At 40.5% G+C, this 12,240-nt stretch overlaps 1 pseudogene; it reads right to left on the bottom strand.

Moving 5' to 3' along the window:
* Positions 1-2,240: 2,240 nt before the first annotated feature.
* The window catches only part of LOC119490379, a 19,049-nt pseudogene continuing 9,049 nt past the window's right edge, over positions 2,241-12,240 (bottom strand).

Raw genomic sequence — 12,240 nt, 5'->3', positions numbered from 1 at the left:
CAAGGGCAAAAAGTGAGGCATGGCCTACATACCCCGGCTCACGGCTTGACCCCTGCTAAGTAGGGCCCAAGGGTTTTGCCTTTTTGGAAAAATTTCAGAAATGTTGGGCACCCTGGACTTCTAACCCCCAAAAAGACACAACTAGACCACACTGTCAACCATCAAACCAAATTTGAAGCTCCTAAGTTAAATAGTTTCTGAGTTAAAGCAAAATGTCAATGTTGATTTAAGGTGGATCAGGGCGAAAAAAAGAAAAAGTAAAAAAAAAAATGTCCTAACGTCTTTTCCTACCACGTTTCCTTGACCTCGATGGAAAACCGTCATGAGGTCAAGGAAGGATGAGAAGGTAGATTCAGAAGGACTTAGGCAAAAGAGAACCGTGATGTTTAGAGAATCCGACTGCACTTTCACTAGGCTCCGTAATTATGATGCGAGGGCGGCGATGTTAGTGACGCGGATCTGCCGTGGTGAAACTACAATGTTCTGAGGATGGACTACAAAAGGCCGCTGACCCCACGTGCGTTTTTAAATAGGTCCATTCAATGACAGACTGCTTCAGCCGCGGTGTTTGAAAGGAGAGATACCGCCGGTCCTTCTGCTGCTGGAACACTTTACATCAACATATAATAAAAGGATTATCTGACCTAAAAGTGGACAATCGGTGAAAAATATCACTACCAAGGTTGGGATTGAAATACATAAAAGGAATATATGATAAATGTTGAGTTATTGTTCGAGTTATGGAGAAGGGGAAGGATCATATACTTCTTCCTACTCCTTTCTGGACATGTAATATTTATTTATGTTGATTATTTGTGAATTGATTGTTTACTGTTCATTTTATTTGTTATTGTCATTTGTTTTTTCCCGGAGGTATTTGTTACATGTTCTAAATAAACAATTAATTAAAAATAAAGTGAAACGAAATGATTGTCACTGTCCACTAATATTAAACATACATTATATATATACAAATATTAATCCCAATTAGTGTATGAAGCGTATGAAAATAATATGCAAGATAAGCATATCGTTTGTTATCAGCGACGACCAAATGGTGCGTCGCTTTAACTTCTGCGGCCGCAAGGAATTGTTGGACATTATTATCTCTTTTCCTTTGGTAAAGAATGGTCCAGTGTATCCTCTGCTAAAGGAGATAATAAAGGAAGCATCGAAGGTCCTTTCCTCAGCATTTGGAGAATTCAAACAGCTCTCATCATGGCTGCTACTGAGGTACTTCCGGGTCATTTCACTCCGTTAGGAACCTTCCTAAGCAAAAAAGGACTATTCGACCACAGCCCAGCTATTCTCATTTTAGTGACAAGCCGCTCCATTGAGTTGTGGCTGCTGAGTCAAATGCAAGACCTAGTGGTAAAATTCGGTGTAAAGGTCCAGTGTTGTGGCTTAATACCAAACGGGTTTGAAAGTTTTTACACTGGCCCAACTCTAATGTGGAGGAGGAGCTAGCCCTGCTCTCGATGAAACACCAACAGAGAGCAGAGGACCGAAGCAGCGTGCCCGTAAATGAGTTTTGTTCGGTTCATTTGGCTTAGGCGCTGTGAAGAAACGCTTAACTGTGATTTAGAGATTTGTTTCGCTAGCAACGGGAGTGAATTGAGAGAGAAAAAAAGCATAACAAGCCGCAATCCGCTCATGCGAGTGCGGTAGCAATTGATGACGATTTTCACCTATAGTTGTGCATGTGCCCTGGCTAGTTAGCGATAAAACCCAAAGTTCTACCAAAGTTCAGAATCACTTTAACTGTGATTACAGGTTACTGGCGACCCAGAACTTTATCCAGCAATATCTCTGTCAATTTTACTGCTAATGAAAAATGAAAAATGAAATACACCGATGGAAAAGCTGAAGATCTTGCCGTTCTAAAGAAATCATCAAGAGTCATAAAATCAGTTTTCTGCAACTTTTAGGAATTTTAAGCACCTATTTGGAATTTGTGAAATGGCTGCCCTGGCTCTCAGGGGCCAAATTTGCTGCCCCTCCCCCCGATATCTATATCACTTCATAACATATAAACCTATAATGGTGACAAGTTTGTTGCTTTTATCACAAAATGCACAATTGTTATGCTTAGTTGGTGCTGCACTGAGCTTTGGCAAAAGTTTGGAACAGCTTCTGAATACAGTGGAAAGGGAATTAAAAGCCTTAATAAATGATATTAAAAGTGTATGTAATGGGCGTGATAATTGATTGTAAAAAAAACTGCAATTACCGCCTCGTGCTTGTATGCCTCCACCAACCAGTCAAGATGCAGTTTATATCCACGTCTGTCAAAAATGTCCTCACTTCATAATTTTATCCTGTTAGACATTGACCTTTGACCACCAAAATCCAATCAGTTCATTCTTGTGTCCAAGTTGACGTTTACACCAAATTTGAAGAAATTCCCTCATGGCATTCCTGAGATATCGTGTCCACGAATGTACTTACAATATGTAGATATATTGCCTCTGGTCGTTTCTGGATCTTCATTCAGGCTGATGGAATGTTTTTCTCAAAACTGTGTGTGTAAAATACAAATCCAGAGGACTGAAATAAGGACTCCAGGATCATGTGACTGAGTTCATGTGGTCTCTGGTCCAAACAGCTGGATCCTGGAGTGCCGGACGGCGCCATTCAGCATGGTGAGTCTTTTACTGGGGACCAATGTGACTGAGCAGAGGTCTCTGGCAGGAAGAAAAGAAGGAGGCGTTTTCTTTATGGTGAATAATGCACAAATTGAAGGCAAGCTAACGGGATTGCATTTCACTGGAGTTGTACCTTAACTAATTTCACGTGACGAATAAAATTCATTGATTGAGAACATTTTTGTGTAGAATGTCATGCTGTGCAGCCCGTTGTGTGAAAACATTTGAGACACATTTGCATACGGAGAACTTAAAAAATATGTATTTAGGACAAATAAACTGACCCGACGTACCTGTTTTTTTTCGAAGACAGTATGCCTGAAATCCAAAAGCAAGAAACATATTAGCTAAAACCATTAGTGACCAGCCACTGAAGGCAATGAGGAGAAAAAAATGGATGGAAATGATGTTATATATTAGGTCAAATTAGAGATTCAGAACAAGCACTAACCTGCAATCACAAGTGCTAATGATAATAATAGCACGCCGATAATAGGCGGTATACAAAAGAAACGCGTTCTTGAAGCAGTTACACAGACAACATCACTGCTGCTGCTTCCTTCTTTGTCCCTTACTTGGGTTTCTGAGCAACTGTCGGAAAAGAGAAATGAAAGACAACTTCAATACTTTGTGTGTTTCAAATAAAAACTCATTTGAAGTGTCATCATAATGTTAAAAGTACGAAGTGGGTAATGTCACACTAATTAAAAACAAATAAATATTAAAAGTTACACTTTCAAAAAAAGACTATTGAAAGATCAGATGAAATAAGACTGGGGGATTGGCAATGTTTTGAATCTCCTGTGGATGGAAATGATCAACAATCAACATTTTGCAGGAAAACCCTACTTTTGAGTAATTACTGAACAACAATGTCTTACATAGTCCAAACCGTGCAATTCAGGCCATCATGTGAAAATGGCCTGGCTGACAAAGTTCACACACTGTATCAGTTCTGTTGGTTCCTTAGAGAAACAGACAAAAGTGAGATTAATAACACGGGAACCCAACATTTGGTGAAGATCCATCATTTATCAGACTCAACTCAGTGTCTTCATTGAGTGGTTTTACATAAACACTAGTATCCCAGTTATGATACGAGTGTACCAAGCATGTCAGTGCAGGGAAATCAGTCCTGAGATATGAATACCTTTTAGTCCTAAGTCAACTTTCAGGAGGTTTACTGAGACGCCTGATAAACACGGGCCCAGGTCATCATATCCTGGTTTCAGAAACCTGAATATGTTATAGAGCAGGCACTATAGAGGAGACACTTTCAAGTTATAGAGTAAAAAATATGATGATATTGATGTAATGATGTAATGATGTCTGCGTGATGAAGTAAAAGTCAAAATCTGACACAGTCGGACACAGGGTACACATACAAACTGTATTGTCACTCTTGTCTTCCATTTCTGATGATCAGATGGAAAGGCTAAATACAGCAGTGTGGTAAATGCAGCAGTCCAGGCCAACCAAAGTGATGACAAATGACAAATCTGTTGGATTTGTAGGAGTAAAAGACGTGTCTGAAGTTCTGAACTGTCGCCGAGGTTCAGAAACTTGGATACTGTTAGTACCATGAATACATGGAGCTGAATAACCAGGCTACACTATGTGCCAAACCAGGATAGTAGTGTGCATATAAACATACTCACTGTCGGACTAGTCGGACTTAAATTTTTCTTACCAGGTTCTTTAATCCTGTGACCAGGTGCACATGGAGTGTGTGTTTTTGCTAAACTACATCCTGCACCATCCATCAACTGTTTGCAGAAACAGCCACTTAAAACATCACAAATTGTGTCAGTTGTGGTTGTGCACTCCTGTTGGGCAAAGAGACCATGACCTAAAAGCAAACAGAAAAATAGTCATTTTATTGTTGTTAAACATACATTTATACATTTTATGCAAGCTTAAAGGGCCAGTGTGTAGGATTTGGCGGCATATAGCGGTGAGGTTGCAGATTGCAACCTACTGAATCTTCTTCCCTGTGCTGAGCATGTAGGAGAACTACTGTGATTATGTGCTACTTAGTCGACTGCAACCAAGGACAAATTGAATGAAATCCAACCCACAGAGCTGCAGCAGGAGCTCTGATTGGCCGAAAACTCCTGACCAACACATAGGAGCTGGCCAATCAGAGCTCCTGTAGCTGCTCTGTGGGTTTTTTGCTCACTTACACATCTTAAAATGAAAGAGTGCAACCTTCAAATGAAATCAATCAAAAAATGTAAACTGCAATTGCAATTACATTATGAAATTCAATTATTGATCATTACGAGAGAAATATAGTGATACATTGTTTTATTTTTTACTTGGAGCTTCAGAACATGCTATTTAAATTCAGTTTTAATTAATTAATTTATATCGTTTTTTTATTGGTCAATAAGGTATACTATATTATTTATAATTAAACACTGTAAAAATCTATTATATCGCTGTGGTGCACTCAAGGCTCCATATAAAGCACATACCTGTTACAACACAACCTGTAAGGACATTTCCTGAATTATTAGGGCTCACTTTTCAGCAAACACGCTGCCAACATAGCAGTACATTATCACATTATTTATTTTGTATCAAACTGCATCCATTAGCAGGGCTGCAATGTATTTTTATTTTATTGCAATTTGTTTCATACGTTTAAATTTTGCCCAGTATCTTAATTCAATCAAACCTTTTCCACGTTACCGCATTTGTCAGAATCAAACTGAATTTGGAGGTTGACTGAAAGACAGAAAGACAGAGATGTTAATCAGTTCATTGTGGACATACCTTGGTCACAGGAGGTGCAGGGGAAACAGTTAGTCTGGCCATTGGGTTGGTTCATATAAGTCCCATTCACACAGCGGCTGCACACTGTGCCTGACTGCTCTGTGCAGTCCTCTTGAACAACTGAACCTGTTCAAGACAAAAAAACACCGTCAGCGTCGCATGATCACCAAGACATGATGGGAAGTAACAATTACAAAAGCAGATGATAACAAACTGTATCTGATAGAGTCAATAACAATCGTGTTTCAGGTCTTTATTGGGCCAGTGTATGAAAATGCACTGCTACGCTCACAGCTATAACATTACTGCCGTACTCGCCGTCAGTCCGTCACAGGCTCCCTTGCTCTCTCTGTCGCCCACATACTGACGTTAATCACACAACCCGGGCAATGAATTATTCTTTAAGGACTTCGCTATTTGTATAATACATTTTTGTTTAAAAAAAATGTTTTTAAATAAATAATTCCCGATGCTTAGGCCCGGCGGGGAGTCAACCTAGGTTCGGCGGGCCGTCGGGCTTCACTTGCAAAAACCCTGTCTCTGTCAGCCCTTTCGCCATTGTTAGCACTGTTAGCTACAGGCTGCGTCTTGCTGTCGCCATGTTGAGAGCCGTTGAGAGACAATAGAAATGCTACCAATAGAGAGAAGTCACGCCCCTTCCAGTGGACCACCATGGGACCTTATTTTGGCAAAAATTATGTACGGTAGTCAACAGCGAGAGACAAATAATTTTCTGAATCCGTTTGAATAGCGCCATGAATCACACAGATGATGTTTGTCAATTTAAAAGATAATTTTGCAAGTCAATAAAATCACACCTTGTTGTAAAACTGTTGAAGTATCACACTGTGAAAATACGTAATTAGAAAGACGACACACCCAAAAGTCTCGTAGTGACGTTTCTCTGGCTGAAGCTACGATGCCTGTGTGTTTCCTACTGGAATGAACTCAAACCAGCAACGGGTCTGATCCTTCTTTTTCTTCCCGGCTGATAAAACACATCAGGTAGGCTAATGTTTAATTTGTGCATGGAACATAGCTAAGTCAGCTAGGTAGCTAATGTTGGTTATGTATATTGTGCGAGACGAGAGATGTAGTTCACTGAACGGTTTCACACAAAACTAAACGATACTACGACAAACTGAGACTTTCTTGACTTGTAAAATTATCTTTTACATTGACAGATATCATATGTGTGATTCATGGTGCAATTCAAAAAGGAAAAAAATAAATACTTGTCTCTCACTGTTGACCACTGTACATCTTTTATCCAAAATAAGGTCCCATGGGGTCCACTGGAAGGGGACTACGCCTCTCTAGCCCAGATTTATCATAAATGTGTGTTCAGCCTGGTTCCATGGTTTGTGTTCTAACGTCTTCGCTTCACATTAGTGTGAATTCCTGTCGATCATGAGATAGGTATAAGGTTACTGTTGGTTAATATGGGTAACGTTACTTCCACTGAGTTTTTTTATATTGAGAACATGACAAGTACAAACTAACAAGGCATATATACATGTCTTATTCATCAAAACGTTCTGCCTCAGGTTGGTACAAAAATGACAGAAATAAAATGCATACATAAAAACAGGGCTATTGCAAATTAACTTAAACATATCAAGTAATGAAAACAAGCTTTCTTGTCTTTCACTGTAGACACTAGCACTGCAGATCACTCCTGAAAGACGAGGCTAGAGTTATAATTTACCTTTGAGACATATAGGACAGCATTCCCCGTCCCTTGTTTCATATTCCTTAGGAAGACAGCACATCACTGGTGCCATGAGTGCAGCAACATACCCTGTTAAAGGAACAGTAACGTTAGTTTCACTGTTTTAATGTAGCACCTACACACGAGCTGTTAGAGGCTGATGAGGGTAGAAGACAGACGGTATGGAGCGACACAATCTCTGACTATAGGGCTCGCAAATTTGTACTTTACAGTATTACATCGTTTGTTTGTTGTATGGCTCATGATTCATTTCCAACGGACGGATAATAAACATCCATCAATAACGTTAACTTATATCCGAGTCTGTCCGTGTAACTTTAGCTATTAAGCTAACGTTAGCTTAATAGCTAACGTTACATTTACCGGCTAACGTTGCCGTTAGCAGGACTTCCGTGTTACTGTACGATACTTACCGAAGACAGCCAATATCAGAAGCATGATATGACATAGTTTCATCGAGCATTGGATACAATAGTACAATAGTTTAAAAAATCCCACAAAGTTGTTAGTTTAACAGTTAGCCTCACGAACTAGCACTAGGCAGCTAGTTGTCAAGTAACTAAATGTCAGAGGTTGGGGGGTGGAGCATGTTTGAGACCGAATGAATGAAACGGGTGTAGCCTACCCAAGATGCTTTACAGATTAACCCTTCATTGTACAACATGAGACTAATAGCCTAGAAGCTAGTGATAAATGACAGAAAGTATGGATTCAAACAGGTGGTGTTTGTTGTGAAAACTAAGAGCTGTCGAGTCGCTTTTTTAGTAAATCAATGCAAGGCACGATAGGATGACGTCACGGGCACCACTTGCATGCACTGACCTTTTCTTCTTCTTATTATTATTATTATTTTGTAATTAGCGGCAGACTAGACGCATCAGAGGCGTATTGCTGCCCTCCACAGGTCACTTGTAGATCTCCATTGGTTGGATTAAATCCTCACGTAGAGTCCTGTGCGACAAAAATAGTCGATTACAGTCTTTGTTGTTTCGCTGTTCTCCGTGCTGAGTATTGATTTTAACGAGTGGTCTGTGACGCCAGTTTTGGACAGTTCTGCCTGCATGAGGCTTCTTTCTGCATGATATCTGGTATCATGATATCTGGTATCATGATATCTGGTACAGTCCATCAGAACATGACTCACAGTCTCTGCCTCTCCACAGATGCACTTTCTATCTGGGTGCTTACCAACCAGTGCCAGCCCATGATTTAGTCCACGGTGACCGAGCCTCAACCTGGTTATTACTGTGCTATCCCTTCTGCCCATTCTTGTAAATAATGTGCTCCTCAGTGTTGGCTGTATTGAGAAGTAAAACCTGCCTTTGTTTCCCTCCCTCCATTCCTTTTGCCATAGTTTATTTATTCCTTGCTGTATTAAACTCTTACACTGCCCTTCCACACAGCACTTCCAGATCTACTGTCCTTCTGTTGACGGCTCTCTTTGCTGCCTCCTCAGCCTCCTCATCCTGTACTCCTACATGAGCTGGGACCCATAAAAGCACCAAAGTGTTCCCCAATTTAGAGACTTGATTTAACATCGTCAAAATTTCAACAACTAGATCCGGCCTGGCCCCACTTCTCCCTCCCTTCAGTGCCATTAGTGCTGCCGCAGAATCTGAGCATATGATGACTTTCCCTGGTCTGACTTCCTCCACCCACCCAAGTGCCCACAGAATTGCTACCAGCTCTGTAGTGAAGACTGACATATAATCTGGTATACGTTTTCCATGTTGTAACTGTAATTGTGGAATGCTTATTCCTATTGCAGCTTTACCAATGTTCATATTTTTGGAGCCATCAGTGTAAATCTGTGTGTAGTCTGACGATTTTTCCTTACATATCTTACTAACTTATGTCACTGGATCACCTGCATGCTTTTCCTTGACTCGGTCTAACACTGACAGGTCTACATCAGGTTCTGGAAAAAGCCATGGTGGAACAGGTGGCCAGCACACTGCCGGGCCCATCGGCAAATCCTTCACCCCCATTTCCTGTGCCTTCTCACCCAAGTTATTTACCAAACTCCCCTTCCTTATTCCTTTTCTTCCCTGAAATTCCCAGTGCTCCCCCAACAGTTGCTTGTTAAGTATTGTAGACCAACAGCTCTGTATTTTAGACCAGGGGTCTTCATCGTTTTTCAGGCCAAGGACCCCCAAACTGATGGAGAGATGGAGCAGGGACCCCCTACTATATATATTGTATAAAACTGTGTTTTATATTAAACTGGGCCTAGTGCCATGTATGAATGTTCCTTCTTATTGTGCATTCAATACTAAGCTATTCAAATAATACACAGGTTCATATATTCATGTTTTTATTTTAAACATGTGCAACGTACAGTGAGTAGGGTGGCAATGCCACTGCCATTTATAAACATACCTTGTTAACTGATACCAATGCCAATATCAACAATGTCTGTCAATTGCATGATAATCATGCATACCAGCTATTCAAATTGACATTTTTATTATAAACAAATCTGGAAACGAAAATGAGTGATGTTGTCTAATCAACCAAAAATTAATATAAAATAATAATAATAATAATTAAAAAAAATAATAATAAGAACATTTTGCGACCACACCTGCAGTACCTCTGTGGACCCCCTAGGGTCGCAGACCCCCTGTTGAAGACCTCTGGTTTAGACCAATAATTGAAAGCTAATTTGCTCCTCCTCAGCTCTAATGTGGTTTCTCCCATTTCAATTAAAAGAGCATTAATAGGTGTTGTTCTGAAAGCCCCGCTATATATTCTGAGTGCTTTAGCCTGCACTACATCCAGCCTCTTGAGCACAGAACCAGCAGCTGCTCCATATGCCATACAGCCATAATCAATTTTAGGACCTTCTGATCGCCCTATATAGCATCATTAATGTTCCTCGATCAGCTCCCCAGACAGTTCCTACCAGATACCGCATGACATTAATGACTTTCTCCCATCCGGCGACCGTCTTCTCTATATGCACCCTCCATGTCATTCTCTTCTCAAATCAGACGCCCAGAAATTTAAATGTTTGGAGCTCTTTCTATTGGTTTGTTATACATCCTGAGGTCCTGCTGTGGTTCTTTCCTTTTTGAAACCAAAGATCATATATTTTGTCTTGGCAACTGAAATTTGAAAACCCCATTCCTCTGCCCATGTCACTACTCTGTCCAAAGCATGTTGTAACTGCTTGAAAATATGTTCATAATTTCGACTCCTTTTCCATATGGCCCCATCATCAGCAAATAGAGATACACCAAAACCATTTCCCACTTTACAAAACATATCATTTATCATTATATTGAATAAAACTGGACTTATTTAACTTCCCTGGGGGGAGTCCCATTCACTACATTTTCTTTGCAGGACATAGCCCCACCTACTCTTACTTGAATTGTACAGCCTCTCATAAAAGCCTTGATCCAGTTTAGCATTCTACCTCTTATCCCAGCATCATACAGTTTTATCACCAACCCCTTCTTTCCACAACATATCATACACTTTCTCAATATCGAGAAACACACAAACTACGACTTCTATATTTGCTAAGGCCTTCTTGATGTCCATATCCAGCACTAGCACTGAGTCCATAGTGGATCTTCCAACCCTGAAGCCACTCTGATATGGTACAAAATACCCCTGTTTCTCGAGCATGTACACAAGCCTATCTGTGACCATACGTTCCATTATCTTACATAGCACAGCCGTGAGTGCAATAGGTCGGTAGGAACTGGGTTCATTTGCTATTTTACCAGGTTTCTGTAACGGTATAATCGTCGAGTGTTTCCATTCTTTTGGCAGATGTCCTTGTTCCCATACTGTATTGATAAGTGCCAATATCTCTTCTAGTACCAGATCATCCAGATGATAAAATATCTGGTACCCTAGCCCAGCCCTTCCAGGTGCTGTGTCTCTCCCTTTTTGAATGGCTTGTTTAATCTCTTGCAGAGAAAAAAAGGTATTCATTATATTTGAGTTGTCATTATTATGCTCAAGCTTGAACTTTTCATCTTTTCCTCCCTCTTCTTTTTACTTTCTGAACTTATATTCTCAGAACTGTTTGCTGTTTTAAATGCTTTAGCCAGCATGTCTGCCTTAGCTTTGCTGTCAACTGCTTCCTGCCCCTCAAATTGTAGTATTGGCACTGTGGCTGTCCTGTATACCCCTGCCATTCGACGCACCAACGCCCACAACTTTATAACCTCCGTTTGAGGCCCTGACGTACTGCAACATTTGTGCCATCTTTCCCTCTTTGCTTCCTTTATAATCCTCCTGGCCCTTGCCCTGAGTTTTTATACTAAATTGCATGTCTCTCCAGAGGGCTGTTTCTCAGCCGCCTGTATGCTTTGTTTTCGATCACGTACAGCATTATTGCATGCATCATTCCACCATGGTGCAATAGGACGTTCTTTTGGCCCCTGTGCTTTTGGTATGAACTCGCCTGCTACTGTTAGCATTTCACAGAGTGAACTATTCATCTATCCACATCCTTGCTACTTATGTTTCCAACCTCTGCCTGAGTTTTTCTCTTTAAATTCTTCCCACTTTGCCCTTGAGTAATCAAATCTTTTTAGTCTGCTATCCTGTTCCCTTACTAACGTCCTCCCAAACCTGCTCAATATTGGAACATGATCGCTTTCCATAGTGTACCCGTCCATTATATCCCATTCCCCCACTAACGCAAGCTCTGCTGACGTGACTGTTAAATCTATGCATGATGTTGCTGCTCTATTAACCTGGAACCATGTTGGTCTACCATCATTTAATACTACAAGGCAATGTCTATCTATAAAATCCTCCATCACAATTCCATTTCTGCTTTGTGTTTTACTCCCCCAAACTGCACTATGTTGCATTAAAATCCCCAGCCCATATTACAGGTAGCTCGACTTTATCCATTATACGTTCCAGTTTTTTCTTCCTCCAGCTGTAATCCAGGGTTGTAGAGGTTAACAACAGATATCTTGCACTGCGCAGACCATACTTTAACCACCACACACTCCAACTCGGTGTTAATCTCAACTCTTCTATATTGAAATCCTCTCTTAAGAAATGTGGCACACCCTCCCCCAGTTCAATTTTCTCTGTCTGCCCTTAAGCATT

Source organism: Sebastes umbrosus, chromosome 6, assembly GCF_015220745.1.
Source record: "Sebastes umbrosus isolate fSebUmb1 chromosome 6, fSebUmb1.pri, whole genome shotgun sequence".
NCBI lineage: Eukaryota > Metazoa > Chordata > Actinopteri > Perciformes > Sebastidae > Sebastes > Sebastes umbrosus.
The sequence above is the reverse complement of the archived record's forward strand: the minus strand, read 5'-3'. Positions and strand labels throughout refer to the sequence as shown.